The sequence below is a fragment of the Equus quagga genome, unplaced genomic scaffold (assembly GCF_021613505.1).
Source record: "Equus quagga isolate Etosha38 unplaced genomic scaffold, UCLA_HA_Equagga_1.0 146_RagTag, whole genome shotgun sequence".
NCBI classification, from domain to species: Eukaryota; Metazoa; Chordata; class Mammalia; order Perissodactyla; family Equidae; genus Equus; species Equus quagga.
Window position 1 is genome coordinate 300,269 of NW_025796728.1, and position 20,915 is coordinate 321,183.

At 44.2% G+C, this 20,915-nt stretch overlaps 1 protein-coding gene across 4 annotated transcripts in view; it reads right to left on the bottom strand.

Annotated features, from left to right (window-relative positions):
- LOC124232991 (mast/stem cell growth factor receptor Kit) overlaps positions 1–20,915 on the bottom strand; it is an 81,283-nt gene that overhangs the window by 59,452 nt on the left and 916 nt on the right. The gene's annotated exons all lie outside the window — the stretch shown is intronic.

The window sequence follows — 20,915 nt, forward strand, 5'->3', positions numbered from 1 at the left end:
GGTTAGCAGCATTGATAAGTGTCTTGCAGACAGACCTGAATTAGCTGGGGCAAAACAGTTTAGCTGCAGCTCTGGATAACAAGCTGGGGTGAAGCCCATCTCCCCTCTGTTCACAGAATAGGTAGAAACACAGAGGGAACCCCCCCCCCCCGCCGCCGCCGCCCTTTATTCCTTTTTTTTTGCCTTGGTTACCTTGTCTTAGAAGAGGTTCTGTTTTTTAGGTGCTAGAGAGAGCGAATTTCCAAGAAGGCAGAGGATATGTTTTGGGGTCTGAGCTGAATTTAAAGGGTTTGGACTAAGGCTGAGGGCAGGTAAGAAGACAAGTGTCTCTCCTTGGAGCAAGGCTCCACCCTGGAGGAAAGGGGGCACAAAGACCACACTTGGGTGGAGGGCAGAAGAAACTCATTCTGGGTGGCCTCCAAGTCCTCATAAAACACAAGCCTCAGTCTCAGATGGGTCTTCAGGGGGGCATGTGAGCAACTTACTCTCAAATGGTTCAGAAAAAATAACATGTATATACACAGACAAAGCAAATGTGGCGAAATGTTAACAATCGGTAAGTCTAGGTGAAGGGCATCCTGGAGTTCTTTGTACTAATCTTGCAACTTTTGTAACTTTATTCAGCAATATTTTAAAGTCCAGAAGCAAGCTCAGAGACTGGAGAGGATGGTGCTTCTCTGAGCTGCGGTGAGCAAGCGAAGCAGCAGGAATATAATGAAAAACGGTGTGGGTTTTGGAGCCAGACAACCATAGATTCCAATGCAAGCTATCTGAGACTTTGGGGAAGTTACCTGGCCTCTCCAAGCCTCAGCTGTGACAGCTATAAAATGGAGGTGAAACGTATCAGGATTCTTACATCATCTCTAAATCCTATATATATCTTGCACTCCATCAACGGTCCTGTTATTACTACTCTGGCTGTAATTACTATGCTTGACAGAAACAAAGGAGGATAAGAGAGTACCAGAGAAAGTATTAAAGCCACACTGGGGTCAGAATGGGCAGGAAGGTGGCCTGGGGGTGGGGGGAGGGGGGGTCGCGGGGGGGGGGCAGGGGCGGTATGTGGAATGAACTGAAGTTATGAGGAAAAATGGCATCTGATAAAAATAAAAGACACAGGCGAGAAAACACAAAACTATAGCCATTCACACTATCCACGCTCCTGGCCAGCTCAGCAGATTAAAGCTATCCTGACAGCAAATGAGAAACTGTGTTTATGACTTTTGTTCCAAAATTTACCATGTTTACTACATTCACTTAATCCAACAGATGTTTACACTAGATATAGGAGAGTATGTTGAGCCGGAAATGTAAAAAGACAAACACAACAATCAGTCAATTTGCAAACAGTCAACAGATTACCAGTTCCTCTATCAAAAGCAAGATTCCCCTAAGCATGTCAGCAACTTTGCCCTCTAGGTCTTAAAACGTCTATCTTTAAAAAAATTTCAGCCCTCGCTCTCACTATACGTATTTTTATAAATTACATACAGGTGTGCTATTGCCAATCCTTCTATTAAATATCAGCAAGGCTTACTTAGTTTATTATTTGAGAGAAATGTCCCCACTTTGAAGCTGTCGCCTCTGAGAGGCAACTCGCACCCTTTCACCTTCTAGAATACGAATGGAAACCCCTAGCTTTATCCAGGCCAAGACAAATTGGCTAAAATAAGGCAAAGGAGTGCATCTCTGTTCTCCTATTAAGCGGATTTGGAAGTGGGTGGGAAGAAACATGGTGCCCCAACCTCAGCTTCTGTGAGCAAAGCAGGCAGCTCTTCTCGGAAGGAAGCCCTGAGGGGAGGGGGGACAACAGTCACTTCCCTGAAAACTTCCCAGGTGACACCTTTACCACTCAGGTGCTGGCTTCTGGTCCATGGATTATGAACATCTCCAAGATCAGAGGAGTTCACTGCTTTCCCATATCCCTGGAAGAGGAATATTCAAGAACATCTTCCCTGGGGTGTCCCACAGGCCACACTCCAAAACAGAACCAAATTCAGAGATTTCACCACCACTGTGCAAGTGGCTTGTCTCCCCAGCAGTAGGATTAGATGGTGGTGGCAACTGCTCCCGTGGGCTTCATAAAACACATTCGGTGACCCCTCTACCAAAAATGCATATATTAACTAGCTCACACATCCGAGGGATAAAGAGGGGACCACTCCCCCACTACTCATTCACTCATCTAAAAATATTTACTGAATGCCTGCTGCGTGCTGGGCCCCAGTGAACAAGGCACGTTCTCTCCTCCTCATAGAATTTCTATTTAGCTCCACCTGTGAGCAATAAACCAATAATTATACAATAATTTAATTACAATGTGATGAGTGTGAAGAAGTGCACGGTACAAGGAGAGCTGACCTGACCTACCCTGGGGGGTCAAAAAGGACTGCAAAGGAAACATGTGAGCTGGGATTCTGAAGTGTAGGAGGAGACCAGGGAGAATGTGGTACCCCGGGCCGTGGGCAGAGGGGCGGCTCCTGCGGAGGCCGCAGCTCAAAGGAGCAGGACATCTTTGAGGAGTGAAGAAAACACTGAGAGCACAGGGTGAGGCAGGTACTGTGTGCAGAATGGAGATCAAAAGGAGACACTGGAGGCCTTGAGACAGACTCATTCTAAGAGCACTGGAAGTCTCCGAGAGGTTTTAATCTGAGGGACTCGATCATATTCATCCAAAGGGGTCTTCCCGCCCCCTATCCCCCCAGCACAAGCACATTTCTGAAGACCCCCTGCTGCCCTCCCGAGACACCGTCCCACGGTACTGCAATTGTCTGTTTTCCTGTCTGGACCCACGGAAACTCACATCTACCTATTTAGTGCAAGAGAAGAAGAACTGAGAAATGCACCCTGGTCTGACATTTAAGAAGCCACATGAGCTTTAATTTTTTAACTATCACAGCCCAACGCTGTGACAAAGGCTAGTCATTTTTACAAGCTAGGTTCTCAAACATTAGCCTGTACCAGCATCACCTGGAGAGTTTGTTAAAACTGAGTGCTGGGCCCTGGTCCAGAGTTTCCACTTTGAGTAGGTCTGGGGCGGGGCAGGAGAGTTTGCATATCTGACAAGTCCCAGGTGATGTTGCCGCTGCTGCTGCTGGTCCAAGACCACACTTGGAGAACCAGCTACTCCCCTCCCCTGCAAGACAGTCAGCTACCAGAAGAAACCCGTAGCGTTAGTGCAGCAAAAAATTTTCACCAGTAACTGTATCTTGGAACTCAAAGCAAACCTGCAGAAACAGATTTTCTTGAGTGAGCAAATCTGCCTGGCTTTTACACCTAGAAATCGGCCTCGCACTGGGTCCCCCTGACGAGAGTTGGCAGCCACTCGGGCACAGATTTCTCGAATCCCCAAGCTTTAGAAGTGGGAAATGTTGCAGAATTCACCAGTCACAGCTACAGGACTCCAGAATAGTGACATTGGGTGGCAAATACAACTTCTGCAGCACATCAGACCTCAATCTGGTGCAGTACATCTGAGGGCCCAGAGCCCACGTCCACAGCCCATGCTAATCCAGCGAGAGCCTCTGAGCTCCCATCTGCAGCGGCTGAGGAACAGAGCACAGGCTTCCCTCTGGCTGCCTGTGTCCTTCCACTCAGCCCTACCAAGTATCAGACGCTTCTTGGTGAGTAGTCAGATACCACTCATCAATTTTCTAAATTGCTAATCAGCTAATTGTTGCAATAGCTAATTCTGCAGCCATTCTACATTTGAATAAACAAAATAAAAAATAATTAGACAGAAACAATCACATTGGTCTAAAAGCACACTAATGGACAAAATTAGTTTATTCAAATTTGTTGCAACATTCATCAGAACACACGCTGGTCAATTTGCTTAATAAGTGTTCACTTTTCTCTTAATTTTTCTTGGGTGACACTCAGAACAATACATGAAGCCTGCTTCTTTTTTGCAAAGAATTCTTAATGACCAGCCCCATATTTGAAATGATTTCTCCTCAATCTCTTTGCAGAAAACAAAATGAAAACGATCTTGCTCTATTTTCTAGAATTGGGGAAAAAAAACATTTCCAATACGTCCCTTCCTTATATGGCTGTAGGATAATGGCCATTCCTAAAAATGGAGAAAAAAAAGGCCAATTCTAAAATTGTAACCTTTTAGTATGTGATTTAAAATCAATGGAGGAAACCAATTGGAGGAAACAAGTTGGAGGAAGGAAATTTCGTATTTTTGGAAATCTAAATTAATATTATGTCAAGCCCTGGCAGCATTTTTTCCAAATGACTATAATTAGAGATATGTAAATTTTTCACTGGGGGAAAAAAAAGCTGAAAGAGAAAAATGTACCCAATTAAGTAATGATTTTATCTTTATTAGATGGTACTAAAAGTGTAAATGTGGTTTAAATGCTTTTAAACCTTAAAATAGTATTATCTCCTTTGGAACTCAAGGACTATCACACCAAACAAAGAATGGCAAAAGTGTGTCACTTTTTATACATTTTCCTCAGAAACAATAGCTCAGAGATGAGGTTCCTTGTACTCAAATGATTTAAACCACTACATTTTGTCATAAACAGTATGATTAGAAAGTTAATGCCAGGTAGGCCGTAAGTGTTCAATTCCAGTTTTCAGATAATTACAACCACTAACTTTTCTCTCTACAACACGTTTTTAACAACTTACTTTGGAAGAAAACCTTTTTTTTATTTTTTGAGGAAGATTAGCCCTGAGCTAAAATCTGCCGCCAATCTTCCTCTTTTTTGCTGAGGAAGACTGGCCCTGAGCTAATATCTGTGCCCATCTTCCTCTAGTTTATATGTGGGACGCCTACCACAGTATGGCTGGCCAAGGGGTGCATAGGTCTACACCCAGCATCTGAACCGGCGAACCCCGGGCCACCGAAGCAGAATGTGCGCACTTAACTGCTGCACCACCGGGCCAGCCACAGAAGAAAATTATTTTTAAAAGCAGCTACCAGTGATTTAACGTTTCAAGAATTTGCTACTTTGGTCCTGATTCAGTTGGTGAAAAGTATATATAGATTCTGGCAAGATGGTGGTGGCTGCTGCAGTGGCAGCATAATTATTGAATATCCCCAACTCCACTGCTGCCCCATCATAAAAAAAGACAGAGAGCAGAACCAAAACCCACTGGCAACATCTGCACTAAACCAGGTGTTAAAGTATCCCATGAACCCTAAATCTCAGGAGGTGGGGACGAACTAACAGACCGGCAGCTTCAAAAAGTGCTGTTAGGTACCCACTGGAGAGCTCAGAGGGCCATTCTGAGACACCCACAGAAACTGGCAGAGGATTCTGCAGGTTCCGACTTCACCAGTGAGTGCAGAAGGGGTTGTGACCCACGTATGTCTAAGGTGCTAGAATGTTCTAGGGTGGGGGAGATCTGATCCCCATAAACTAACAAACTGGGACAAAGCCCCATATTGAGGAGAAACTGCTGGGGATGAATTTAAGATGAGAAAATATGGGCAAAGGAAAAAGAAGGTTCAGACAGGTAGGGGGTGGGAACAGGGACAAAAAAAAAAAAGTCCGATCTTGGGACATAGAAAAGCAGAGCCCATATTTTTATCACTTCATGAAAACAACGTAAGTGGGTACTCTAGAACTGTGGAGCTAGAAATCTATACTGGCCCTACTAAAAGTACAGGAAAACTCATAGTGAACAAGAGGAAAGAACTGCAGTTGAATTCCAAATTGTTATTTAAAGAAAAAATCAGGGGAGGGGGGCCCCGTGGCCAAGTGGTTAAAAGTTCTGCATGCTCTGCTTCGGGAAGCCCGGGTTTGTGGGTTCGGATCCCAGGTTCAGCCCTCCTCCATGCATCAGCCATGCTGTGGAGGCATCCCACATACAAAGTGGAGGAAGACTGGCACAGACGTTAGCTCGGGGTGAATCTTCCTCACAAAAAAAAGACAAGAAAAGAAAAAATAAGGTCAGAATGACATTCTTAAGATAGACAATAAAATCATGCCAGAAAGACATAAAACTTATGAAAACTATAACCTAATAATTCAAAAGGAGCTAAAAAGATTAAATAAAACAAGGTGTAAAGAGAACCATAAATTAGAATTTTAAAAACTCAAAAATGAGTTGATTAGAGAATATGAAGATTTAAAAATAGAAGTAAAGAACTAGAAGTAAAAGAAAAAAATCATTTCAGCAATGAAGGAGGGGCCAGCCCAGTGGCACAGCAGTTAAGTGTGCAGGTTCCACTTCGGCAGCTCAGGGTTCACTGGTTCGGATCCCAGGTAAGGACATGGTACCACTAGGCAAGCCATGCTGTGGCAGGCATCTCACATACAAAGTAGAGGAAGATGGGCACAGATGTTTGCCCAGGGCCAGTCTTCCTCAGCAAAAAGAGGAGGTTGGCAGCAGTTAGCTCAGGGCTAATCTTCCTCAAAAAAAAAAAAAAGGAGAAATAAAAAGAACATAAGAGTAAATAAAATGAATAGTACCTTAAAGAACTAGAAGATGGAAAGGAGGAAAACTTCTCAATTCAAACAAATTACTAAGTCATTAAAAAGATTCAAGAGAAGGTGATTGATATAAAAGATGGGCAAAGAAGATCTAACATACACATAATGGGAATTCCTAAAGCCAACAAAGAAGAATAAACAAACAGCAAAAGCTATATGACAAGAAAACTTTGCTGGGAAAAAAAAAGGACACTTGAAATTACATATTAAATTGGTGTATCACATCCCTGGAAAAACCAACCCAGAGCAGCCGACACTAGATAACTACTGGACTTAAAAGAAAAAAGGTTGGGGCCGGCCCAGTGGCACAATGGTTAAGTTTGCACGTTCCGCTTCTCAGCGGCCCGGGTTCTGCCAGTTCGGATCCCAGGTGTGGACATGGCACCGCTTGGCAGGCCATGCTGTGGTAGGCGTCCCACATATAAAGTAGAGGAAAATGGGCACGGATGTTAGCTCAGGGCCAGTCTTCCTCAGCAAAATGACGAGGATTGGCAACAGATGTTAGCTCAGGGCTGATCTTCCTCAAAAAAAAAAAGAAAAAAGGTAGAAAAATCCCTTTGGGTATCTAGGCAAACAGGCCAAGTTAAACATGAGGGAAAGAAAATCAGATTATCAGCAGACTTTGATAAGACTTTATGGCAAAAGATGATACAGTAAAATATTAAAGAAACTCGAGCAAAGAAGAGATGGGCCAAGGATTTTCTAACAGCCAACCTGACTTTTAAGCATAAAGGCCACAGACAAGCTGTTGTAAACATACAATTCAGGAAACACTTCCCATGAGCGCTTCCTGAGGCGTCTATCTAGAGGAGGAGCTTCCGAAAACCAAAATGTCAGGAAAGGCAGGACATACGGACTAGTGGCAAGCAATAAACATATGTTTACTTGTAGAACTAAGACTAAATGGTGATAACAAAGGAGACAGTAGAGTATTTGATTGCTGCGTATTCTGATAAAGTACAGCTATTAAAAAATTAGGGGAGGGAGGAGCATCTGAAAAAATATGTTCACTGATTGCCTTATAGATAGTAACTGGGAGCAAAAGGATATTGCTTCAAATTCCAAGCTAGGCAGAGAAAAAGGAGGAAAGAACAGGTACCAGCTAATTTAAATATTACTCACAGTAGGAAACCAGTAGAAATTAGCCCCCCAGAAAGAGCAAAACCAAGGGTATTATATAAACCTATCAGTATTTAGGCAACCGTCAGAACAAAAACATGCAAATCTTTGCAAGTATCCAAAGGTATACCAAAAAAGGGGGAAAGTAGAATAGTAGAAGAACACACCATGTATTAAGTAGTATTGTTAAAAAAAAAAAACCCGAATATGATCAAACCTCCAAATCGCCAATTTATAGGAAATACAGAGAACATGTTTAAACACCACCACAGGAAAGCAGAATTCAGACTGAAAAACTGCAAATACTCAGTTTCTTCAACAAAAATAAGGCAATAGAAGCTATAAATAAGAAATGACTTAAAGGCAACATCAACCAATTGCAACAGGTGGATCTTGTTTGGATTCTATCAAATATTTATATATTTGCGTATATTTTTATATTTACTTTCAATAGGGGAAATGTGAATACTGGATACTCAACGACTTGGAATGCTACTGATTTGAAAGGCTGCGACACTGGCATTATCACTATGTTTAGGGAAGGGAATCTGTATTTCAGAGTTCCATACTGAAAACATTTACAGATGAAATTGTCATGCTTGAGATACGCTTCAAAATAAGGGGAGGATGAAACAGACAGAGGTAAGGCAGAAAGACTGGTTGTTGGTCCAACTCGTGAAGCTGGATGATGGATATGTGAAAGTTCATTACATCATTATCTATGTATGAAATAGTCCCATAATAAAATATATATATTTTTTAATGTTAATGTAAGGTTCAGTTCCTTCATCTTGAAATAAAATGGCTGCTAATAGGTTTTCAAACAACCCAGGGTATGGCCTAGAAGTCATAGGCCCCTTATTTATTTATTTTTTTTTACCCTTCCCTAGTCAACTGATAGCAACCTTAAACAAGGTCTATTGAAATGTAGGCCTGAAGGTCTCACCCAAAACAATAGGTGCTAACCAATGATGATTACACTGGATAAAAAGAATTCTCTGGCTTAGAAACACTAGAGTCTTTTGTCAAGCCCAGAGCAAGTACATTGAAAGCAACTGATGTCATAATTATTCAAGTACTCATGCTTGTACCTGAAGCTGGTAGTTCCATCCAAACTGTTAACTGACATCCTACCAAGCACCTTGGAATTCTCCTAGATGCCTTCCACCAAAGCTGTGGTCACTGGGGATGCCTGCTTGCCCATAACTCCAGAGAGTACCACTTTCTGCCCCTAGACAGTTTTTGTTTTTAAGGGATGCTTTTTGGTGAGGAAGATCGGCCCTGAGCTAACATCTGTTGTCAATCTTCCTCTTTTTTTTTCTCCGCAAGCCCCAGTACATAGTTGTATATCCTAGTTGTAGGTCATTCTAGTTCTATGTGGGACACCGCCACAGCATGGCTTGATGAGCAGTGAGTAGGTCTACACCCAGGATACGAACTGGCGAACCCCAGGCCGCAGAAGCAAAGTGCACAAACTTAACCATGCAGCCATGGGGCCAGCCCCCCTAAACAGTCTTTACCTTGGATTCCTTCCTGAGGATCAACATTAACAATACCCAGGGCAGCAAAAGTCCTACTCCATGCCCAAGAATTGACAGAAAAGGAACTTCCCAGTCCTGAGTAATTCAGCAGTGTCAATTCTCATTTTGGGAACTCCCTGATTTGAAAGTGGAGAGCTGACCACTTTAGGGACCTCTGCAAGGCCACCCTAAGGCTAAAATGCAACAAATCAGGAAGTCAACCTGATGTCCCCTCACACAGCAACAGCAGAGTTGAAGCGAGATGCGCAGTATGACTGACAGTGGCTAAGTGGCGCTCTGTCAGACACAAAGTGCCATCTGTGGGATATAGTTATTATTCAAACCAAAGACGGTCAGATTTTAACAAGAAAAAGAGGAAAGAATCTGCAAAGGAGGTGCAGAACTGCCCATCCTTGGAGACCCGCTGAAGAGCATTCAGCCTGGACCCCTAAAGCATCTCTCTCAGCTGTGAAAAAGCATTCTGGTATCTTCTGAGAAAAACGGTTCCAAACCTACAGGCTGACAACGCACTCTGGCACATTAAAGGCTCCGGGAGGTCCTGAAAATGAAGACACCTGTCTGTGTTGCCCAGCACTGCACACACTTATTCAATGCTCTTCGGCAAGGCCTGCATCAGGACACCTGCTCAAGAGGCTGGCGGCTCTGAAGCCACAAGGACCGGAGCAGGAAAAAGCTGGAACCACCATGAGTGTTCAGCCCTTCCAGGGCAGGACCGGTGGCAGACAGGACTCAAGTGACAAACCTCTTAGAGAGCTCCTCCTGAGTGAACCCCTAGCCCTGTCCCCGCCCCCATCTCTCTCCTTTCCCTGTTCTCCTGGTTTGCCTCCTCTCACCCCTCTTCCCTGTGAACCCAGTCATTCCCCCCACCCCCGCCACCTGACCCTCTGAGAGACCTTGCCTTTCTCTGCTTCCTTCCTTAATTGACCATAATACGGAACTGAAATAAATCTAAATTAAGCCGCTTTCTATGAGAGACCCTAGACTTTCTTCCTGGGCTAGTGTGGGCCTGGGCTCCTGAAAGAAAAAGAATTCACTAGAACATAAGCCCCAAGAGGACAAGGATTCTTGTCTGGTATGTTCACTGCTACAGTCCCAACACCTCAATAGTACCTGTGGAAAAATCTATGAATTCCTGGTATTAAAAGACATCAGAAGGGCCCAAGGGAATGAAGCTGTAAATCTTAAGCATCACAGTTTGAGGCCAGAGTTGCGTGCCAGGTTTCCCTATGGAGAGCAGAGCCCACTGCCCTCTGCTTTGGGTTTTCCTCACCCGATAGCACGCCACCCGCCACGTTGGCTCGTTGGGCATCCTCTCTCCTAGCCAGCCTCCCTTTAGAAGGCAGTTCTGAAACTAAGGTGATCCTTTTAAATAATATTCCTTGAAAATGCTCAAATGTAAATTAGGCTACACATTCAGACCTACTAAAAAATTCATAAACCCTTCCACATATGCTAGTTTATTTTAAAAAGCAGGAGAGGGGGGTGCTTTTTTATGAAAGTGATGCATTTTGGTTGAGCTAGAAACTTGTCTACTATTTCTCTGCAGTAAATATACTGACTATACTAAAATAAGTAGAAAAACATTTAAACATCCCAATTAACCGTTTTCAAGTGGTGATTCTAATGACATATTTTGGATTAAGAATTTTGGTTTGGGGCTGGCCTGGTGGGACAGCAGTTGAGTTCACACGTTCCGATTCAGCAGCCCAGGGGTTCACCGGTTCGGATCCCGAGTGCGGACAGTGCACTGCTTGGCAAGCCATGCTGTGGCAGGCGTGCCACACATAAAGTAGAGGAAGATGGGCATGGATGTTAGCTCAGGGCCAGTCTTCCTCAGCAAAAAAAAGAGGAGGATTGGCAGCAGATGTTAGCTCAGGGCTAATCTTCCTCAAAAAATAAATAAATAAACTTAAAAAAAAAAAAGAATTTTGGTTTAATGACAACAAAAAGCCTAAAGACCAGTCCATGAGGTTTCACCAGGCCACTTCTTTCCAAGGTACATTCACTCCACTCCAGCCATTAAAAAAGAAATCTACATTGTGAAAATTAGGATGGAAACCCATTTAAAACATTTTACAAGCTAAAAAATTGTATTACTTTAAAAGTACTCATAGTCTTTCCAAGCAGAATAATTCACAATTTTTTATTCTAAAACATAGCCTTGTTTTCTTTTAAACATGCACTAACCACGTAGGATAAGAGCCCATGCCACCAGCCACCTTTCACACTTCTAAAATCGCCAGTAAATGTTTTCCCCAGAAGTCAAATCTACATTAGATGTCTTTCTATAAATACTTCCTTGCAATAAAATGATACACCAAATAATTTCCAAAGTTCTTTGTGATAACAATTCCTTTGTTCTAACTCTGCCAAGCAACTCTTCTGAATCTACATAGGCCATTATATTTAAATGACTAGCAGTCTGGGATTGTACTGAAGAATTTTATAACACCCTTTGAAATAACCTGAGTCACCTGGGGTAAACCCAAATGAAGCCAGATGTTTTGCCTCACTAAAGAACTTAAAGATACAGGAAAAGGAGTAATAGTTTCTCCTCTTTTCATTTTCTCTATTATTTTTTTCCACTTGGTCAAGAACAAGGCATTCCCTGGCAAGTGCCATCACTCATACCTTTTCCGTAAGGAACAGGCTTCTGCCTCCCACAAACAGCCACCGCCTCCCCCCTCCCCGAGGCTCACTGCTTGGGGGAGGGCAGGAACCAGTGGCCCTAATTACCTTCTAATTACCTTCTAATGCAGGACTGGGAACCCAGAGCAGAATCTCAAGATGTCCTAAGCCACCCAGGACCCTTATCAAGGCTTGGGGGTTTTGCTTGTTGCTGGTTTGTTTGTTTTTTAACAAATGAATGTATGCAGTCTGCTACATACCCAGCTTACCATTTTACTAAATATTTAAAATCTGCTAATAAGCAAAGAATCAAAGATCATCTATTGCCACTATCAGATGTCGAGTCTATAAAATCTGTGATTTTGGCTGGGGGTGATGGGGGAGGAAGGTGGGGGAGGGTAATAAGCCCTGGACTTAAAAACAACCCAAAGTACCTGTGCCGGAATCTACTCTGGATTTGCAATGTACATGCAATATACGTGATACATGTAAAAGTGAGGTCTTTACTTTTCCATTTCTTAAAGTTATTGCTCTGAATAAGCAACTACTTGATCAGATCAAACTTACAAAAATCTCACCATATATGGCATTGTAGGGAATACTGCAATTACTGAAGAACAGAAATCCAGGTGCCCTAAAAATGATCCTATCCCATCTTCTGCTAGTCTCCACAGACTCTTCTATGGGAGTCTTTGGGTGACTGTAACCCTTTGCTTTCGCTGTTCACCCCTTGACCAATTCCTGTCCCACTCTTCAAGATTTAACTCAGGTCCCAGATCTTCCTCTGAATCAGCCATTCTACTCAAGAAGCGATGCCCATTCCTCCAACCCAATGGTAAATGATTATGGCTCCTGGCTTCTGGACCAAGACTGTTATTTAAATCCTATTACAGATCTTATTACATTAGCATCTACCCAGCACTTATCTTCCCATAGATCCTTGGCTCCTTAAAGGCAGGAATCACGTCTCGGACATCATCATAGATTTTGACATGACAGGTGAAATGGTATAATCAACTAGAAGCTGGTGAATTGCAATTTCATTTCTACCACCTTCCCCTACAAGACCGCTGGCCAATCTAATGTTGCCATTGACCCATGACCATGAAATGACCAAAGGAAAAGGACAGGTGGGAAGGGAAGTCATCAGGGTGGTGGGTAAACCACAGCGTGAATGATTTACCCTTGAGTAGTCAAGGGAAAAGACCTTCCTTCGCCCTTACAGATCTTTCAGCCCACATGCAGCAAGGCTGGCCGTATCTCAAAATTACCAGTCAGTTGGGTGATCACAGAGCACAACCATTCTTAGGTTAGGGCTAATTATGATCGATTATGGATTTCTCTAGACCTCGAACTTCCTTTTGTTTTTCTTATTTTGGCACTCAGCTTAAGCTATCACACTGCACACTTCATTCTGTGGTTAGGTCGCCCACCCCAACAGATCAATAACCCAGTTTTAGGCTGTGGGTTCTTTACTGGCTATTTTCAGTATACACAAAAACCGTGAAGAGAGTAGTGGATCATGTTCAAGTCTACCCAGAATTTATGAAAAACACCCTACCCCACTGCCAAGGCAGTGAAGAAAGAAAAACGGCTGGTTATTTTATTTAGAAAAGATTTCAGACCCTCAGAGGGTCATGGAACCAATTGAGGTGGGCATGACCTAACCATTTCAAAATGACAATTATTTGGCTTTCCTCATACCTGCAGCGAAGACCCTATAACCAGCTCTGGGAATGCAATAGTCTTTTCCAACTCTTCCAATTAAAGAATTTTCACGAAAAAAAAAATCTCAGTTTCCTTCTGGGGCAATTTAAACTCCTCTCATTTTGTCTCATTCTTCACTCACATACTACAAATATTTGAAGACTGTCATTCACTGATCTTCCTTCACCTTATCTTCTCCAGGCTTAATAAATCCAATTTCTTTAAGTTGCTTTCAAAGGGCCTATTTCCCAAAGCTTTGATCATCGCTACGTTCTCTTCTATACCCAAAATGTCCATTTCATTCTCTGAGGAAACCAATAAACTTACTTTAAAAATGGCCTAATACAGAGAATACATGCAAGATTATTTTTCTGCTATTTATTTCTTTTCATGAACAATTACATTTCATTATATGACTGATACACAACCCACAATTCTTTATAATCCCCAAATTCTAAAATATTATAGAGGATGTCGAGTGACCTTTGGGCTTTAGCTGTGTTTCTTAGATGGACCTGACCCTAAGAAGACTTTCATTTGTATCTACCATCAGGTCTGGGAAATTGAGTTTCAAGTAAATGCACCCTGAAAATAATCAATGAACAGACACAGTGGAGTCCAATATCCTATTCCCTCCCTCACACGGGCTGCTCCTCTTCTTGGCTTGATTTCCATTAATTCCACAGAACCACCAGTTCTCCCAGTTACCTGCACCCATGCTAACTCCTGCTCCCTGTCCTCTCAATCTCATCAGTGCCTGACAGGTCCAACGTGCCCGTGAATTTGCTAAGAGAATTAAGTCTCCACCTTTATCTTCCTTATGTCTCTTGGGTGCACTCTTTTCTTTCCAGAACACGTACCCTAACATCCAGGCCCTCACTCCTTCATCCACATGCCATCTAAAGAGTCTAACTGATCATCCCTCTGTCCAGCTCCCCACCAACACGGCTCTCGGCCATAGATTAACCATCCCAAAACAAGCCCGTCAGAAACTCACCCTTAGATATGCTATGCCATGTTCACAGCAGCATTATTCATAACAGCCAAAGGCAGGAAGCAACCCAAGTATCCACTGATGGAAGAATGGGTAATCCAAGTGTGGTACACACATACACATACATATACATGCATTTCCTTCCTTAAAAAGGATGGAAATTCTTGGGCCAGTTGGGTGGCGTAGTGGTTAAGTTTGTGTGCTCTGCTTCAGCACCCCAGGGTTCACCGGTTTGGATCCTGGGTGTGGACTCACATGTCGCTTATCAAGTCATGCTGTGGCAGCGTCCCACAGACAAAATAGAGGAAGATCGCCACAGATGTTAGCTCAGGGACAATCTTCCTCACCAAAAAAAAAAGAAAAAGAAAAAAGAAAAAAAAGGAAGGAAATTCTGACATACGCTGCAACATGGATGAACCTTGAGGACAGTATGCTAAGTACAATAAATGAGTCATAATAGGACAAATACCTTATGATTCCACTTATATGAGGTCCCCAGAGTAGTCAAATTCATAGAGACAGAAAAGTAGAATGGTGGTTGCCAGGGGCTGGGGGCAGAGCGGAAAAGGGAGTTAGCGTTTAATGGGTATAGAGTTTCAGTTTTGCAAGATGGAAAGGATTCTGGACATGGGTTGCACAACAACGTGAATGTACTTAACACCACTGAATTGTGCATCTAACTATGGTTAAAACGGTAAATTTTATGTTGTGTGTATTTTACTAAAATTTAAACACACACACAACCCCTCCCTTAGTCTTGGCCATCCACAGCAAGTGGGTGTCTGAGTTTTCCAAGGGGGCTGGAGAGCGTGCTTAACTGGACAGAAGGATGGAGCAAGCAGCCCTGGGCCAGCAGGCAAAGCCCAGAGGGCCACCACCGGGTCAAGTCCACCTTGGCCTTGACTTCAAAGCTGTTTTCAGAATCTGGACCCAATGCAACACAGAATACACCCTGGCTCCAATGCTCCTTGAGGCTAATCAAAGAGCCCCTCTTTCCAGGCTCTTCCCTCCAATTTTCTACCCCCAGCCACCACAGCAATGGAAAGATCTGACAATCCTCAAAGGAGATCTTAATTCACGTCTTGCTCCCTGTTTCTGTAGATTTTTCCAACTGAAGCCTCAACTACACTCTCTGCCCTTTTAAGATGCAGAAATTCATCTCAAATATTACCTCCCACATGCACACTTTTACTGACACCGGGTCTCTATTGCCTGCCCATTAAGAGTAAATTCCTCTCGCCTTTGAAACCTCTGCAAGCACTTTGCGCCTCTTAGGACACCAAATTCCACTGAATCGGTGGCTGTGCACTTACCGGGTCCCCAGCCGACCCCAGCGGATACCTGTGGTCCCTGCAAGGTTGAGAAACCTTTGTCAAACTGAATCTGAAATGTTTCCTGAGCATTTCTTATGTTCAAAGCGTGGTGCAAGTGCTGGAGACGGGAGAACTGCTAATGCACAAGGTCAGCTGGGGGCCTCTCGCCCAGGGAAGGCAGTCACGGAGAAGTTGCTCTCTCTCAGGGTGCTTTCAAAGCCACTTGACCTTGACCTTGACCTTGACCTTGAAGGTAACAGAGTTCATGGCCCCCTACACTTACTTCTTCACCCTGAAAAAATGGCCATTTACAGACCCTTCCCCTTCTCAACTTTTATTCAGAAATCTGTGCCCCCTTTGGTGGAAAGCCAACTAAGTTTAAACAAAGAACCAGAGAAAGAAGTATGCATTACCACTAACTGGAGACTTTTAAAAACTACACATTAACTGTATAAACTTCATCTTAATACCCAAAAAAAGCCCTCTACATAATCTTGCTTTAAATCATTTTCAATTTTTTTTGTTCTAAGAGAAAGCTGAAAGCGGAACATAAAGTCAGCCTGATGGTGGAGTCCCCGTGCTCTTCCTGTGAGGGTCCCCACGCCAGGCAGCTCCAAGCATCACCTCATTTAGTCCTCGCAGTAGCCCTACGCCATCACCCCCATTCCACAGATGAGGAAATAAAGGAGGCAAGGGTCTCATCCCAGATCACACCGCTGGCAAGTGGCCAAACTGGCTAAGACCCAGGTCGTCAATTTCACAACCCGAGTTCTTACCTCCGATGCCACATGCCCGGAATGACAATTGAGCTCAAACTTTACAGTTTGCAAAAGTGTTGAAAACCTAGCTGTCAGAAAGGCATGCGCTGGAAGATATCTGACAAGCGTCAGAGCCAAATGTAAGCAGGAAGCCTAAGCACAAGATGAATGGAAAAATGAGCAGGTCTGAATGTTAGCGTTGGAGGAATCTTCTAGGTTTTTTTCCCCCAGGGGAAAAAAAAGTCCAAGGTCTGTTCAATCTCTAAGATAGTGATTCCCAACTGTTATGTCAAAAGCTACATAAAACTCAGGACAAAAATTAAAATTGATTTCCTTTTTAAAGCTGTCATGTTAGTACTTATTGGTATCGTCACGCAAGGATTATAAAGAGAAATAGTCAAATTCTACGTTCTTGTGGAGTTTACTCATTATTAGGTGCCTCTCCCACCCCAGACCCTATGCCAAGCATCTCTACAAGAATGTCTTTCTAATCTTTAGGGTAATCATATTACAGTAGGCATTATTCCCATTTTAGGGATAATAATTCCTATTTACAGATAATAATTATAGCTGACATGTACTAAGCTTGTACTATGAGTGTGCCAGGCAACGCCATTCTAAAAACTGTATATGTAGCAACACATTTACCGGCACAGCGAGGTCAAGTAATTTTCCCAAAGTCACACAGCTAAAACTAGGATGAAAAAGTGAAGCTCAGCAAGGTTAAGCAACTTGCTCCAACACAACAAAGCTGTCAGCCATGGAGCCAGGAGACTAGAACAAGGCTGTCTTCACTCCTTGGGCCTGTGCCCCTTCTACTGGGTACCTCTGTGGTCACACCTGTGCTCACCAGGGCCCGAGGATAAATGCCCAAATGTCTACAGGCTGGCAATGGAGCGCAGTATTGCCCAGAGCAACCTGAAGAGCACAGGTCCCATCCAAAAGGGCAGTAATTCAATGCTTCAAGAGAACAGAGGGGCCGGCCCCGTGGCGCAGCAGTTAAGTGCTCACGTTCAGCTTCAGCAGCCCGGGGTTTGCTGGTTTGGATCCCAGGTGCCGACATGGCACCACCTGGCAAGCCATGCTGTGGCAGGTGTTCTACATATAAAGTAGAGGAAGATGGGCACGGATGTAAGGTCAGGGCCAGTCTTCCTCAGCAAAAGAAGAGGAGGATTGGCAGCAGATGTTAGCTCAGGGATAATCTTCCTAAAAAAAATAAAAAATAAAAAAAGGACAGAGAAACCCAGGTCTTAATATAAATTCTCCCAATTTCTAAATATTGCCTCCATGCTTTCTAAAAAAGCATCATGTGGACCAAACAAAACACGTCTATGGACTGTCAGCTTGCAACTTCTCTTTACTCATTAAGAGTCTGAAGTCAAAAGATGGGCTGTCTCATGTCCAAAATGTCACTAATCAGAGCTGTGAAGCCAGGCTTACTCACAAGGCCCGCCGACTCTGAACAAAGACTTACACTGGATTTGCTCTAGATTCAAACTTTTGCCTCTAATAACTCCCTTGAAGGCCCTCTTTACTCTGGCTTTGCAGCCATGAAAATATCTATTCAAGTTATAGAAACTGCACATGAAATTCTGCATATTTAAGATTCTTTCAAATGTCTTTCAATCCCTTTTTTCAAAAGTTACCACACACGAATGCAGCAAAATAAAGCACTTCCCACATCCTAGCTTGTTGACTGTTCAACTAAGTTCATTTTGGAGAAAACGCTGCTGCCGCCTGGATGACTGCCTTGGAGGGGTCCCTACCCCGAGCCTAGCTTCGAGAATTCCGCTCAGAACACCGCAGCTCATTTCCTCATGTCCTCCTTTAATCAGCTGGGAGAGACTCGAGGAAATGAGTCAAAATCCTAAGGGCAGCTTCTAGCAGCCGTCAACAACAGCAGCAAAATCCATCACCACAACATCTGTACACAGACGTGCTCCAGGGGAAGCACACAAAATACTTGGCACACGTCTGATGAGAATTTGTTTTGGGAGAAGAAAGGCTATGAATGGTAAACTGCCATGATAGCTCATCGTGCCTGTCCGGGGCAAAGGGCCAACAGTGTTACCACCACGGGGGTTTTATCTTTCACGAGTATGCCACGAGTATATAATGCTAAGACCATTTTTTATTTTGGGGAGCGGAGGATGGAGAAAATTTTCAACTGGCTCACACCATCATTTTAGAGCCAGCTTATCTTCATTTCTCAGAGACTAACTGGAATGGGACAGCTAACACCTAAGGACTCATACTCAGGGCTATAATTTAATGACTTTCCTCAAACTAGAACACTCTTACTCAGACATCATAAGACAGGCAATTCTAGGGCTTTTTCACCAAAATTGGGAAAGTAATGACCTTGGCCACCTTGTATTCCCAGAACCTGGTATATAATAGGTCCTCATCAAACAGTTTCGAATGGGTAAGTCATGTGAATGGATGTACAATTGGGCATATGGGGCCAAGCTAGGTTTCACCACTGATTATTCTGGGAACTGACATCCTCAGCCGGGTTCTCCAGCTGTAAAATGGTAGGGATGGTACCAGTCCTATCTACCTGCAGGACTTGTTGAGAGGACTGGAAATGTCAGGTAAAGGCCCCACCAAAGGCCTGGCAGTTTCCAATTAAAGAGCAACAACAATGTACAACACACAAGTAACGTGAAATTTAAGGCACATTAGAAGACGTGTTGTAATTGCACAGCATTTGTGATTTATAAAGTCATAAGGAAAAACATGTGGATGAGCAGGAAAGACCAGGATGGGGATAAATGATTTATCTGGGATCCCTTTACAAGACCATCATGTTATTTCCAGCAGGACAACAATCCAGAATGTCCTGTGTCCAGCTGCCGGGGATGACTCCAGCCTCACATCTGCAGGAACAAGGAGAAGGTATGATTCACAATTCCTTGCAGGTTCATCCTGCTGGGCATAGGAGTTGTAAATACTAGGGGGGAGGAGGGAGGGGATGGAGGGTCCTGCAGAGTTGGCACCTCCTAGCTTTCAAAGGGAAACTGCAGGCGACGTGAGTGGATTGAGGAGAGGGCAGCCTAACCACACCTCCCTGCTTTAGCCAGGGGGAGACCAGTAGGATCCCACCAAGTGGTCCCTCTGACCAGAAGAGGCAGAGGAATTTCAAGGAGGTAGGAAGGAATCAGGGAAAAAGTTCAGAAGTGCAGAATCTACACTCAGAAGACTGAAAGAGAATTAGAGAATTTTGGACCCAAAGATGCCTCACTGTCCTCTTGAGGAAACTGGGCTCCCCAGAATTTAAGCGACCTGCTCAAGGGCACACAGGCAATAAACGGCTGAGACAAGGAGAACCAGAAGGGCATCATAGTGCCCCCCAGGAGCCAGACCTTAAAATTCCTTTGCCAAAAATCTATTGGATGGAGCAGGCTAATGATGAGGAAGAAGGAAGAAATTGACTCATTTAATTTTCAAAAAGGAAATATTCTGTGTGGTCTGTCTTTCTAGCGCCCTACTCCCCTCCGGTCCACACACCTTAACTGAAATTTAAAACGCCAAGGCATAGAGATTTAAGGACCAAACATGTCATTTGAAGCTTAGGCGGTCAAATCCGCCACGGAATCCGGACACTCACTCATGATCCCTCCTACCTCACAGGGGTTCAGATGCAAGACCCCTCGTCCCCCCACAGGAAAGCCCTGACAATGCCTTCCAAGCCCAGAAAGGCGGAGGCTGCATCTTGAGACTTTAAGAGAAAATTGACCGGGAGTCGATAGAGCCCCACAACAGTTCACAGCGATGCTCCCTCTGGAGCCCTTCAATTCCGGTTCAGACTCACTTTCCATCCTTACACCATCAGGGTAGCTGTAAAGGTTTTTTCAAAAAATAACCTGGGAGAGAACAGGGCTCCAGGGGTTAGCTGGGCGACGGGCACTCGCTCGCGCACCAGCGACACCCAGAGAAAAATGAGGAATGGGCAGGAATCTGACTGAGGGTTCCCAGGAACCTGCAAATCCGCCGCCGCCTTAAGACCCAAGTTCCCGCGCAGATATAACCGGATTTTCTTAACAGCTTTAAGACCCAAGTAAGATTTGCAGAAAGTTCCACTCCATCTCCCACCCCCCACCTCAGGCAGCCCTTAAGTATTGATATCACGTGGGAGGGGTATTGCAAACCACCAAATTCCCAAAGAAAACAGGGACCTGCGATTACAGGTCGCAGACACTGGTTCACGGGGCTTGCAGAGCCCCGCCAGCCTGGCCAGGCACTCTGGCCGGGCGACGGAGGCGGCCGGGGTCAGGGACCGCGGCGTTCCAGCGCAGTGTCCCTGCCTTCCCCGGGAGCAGGCGGCAAACGCAGCCACCAGCCGCTTCGAGGCGCGTGGCAGGAAAGAAAGCGGCAGAGAGAGGCGAGCCTCTCGCACG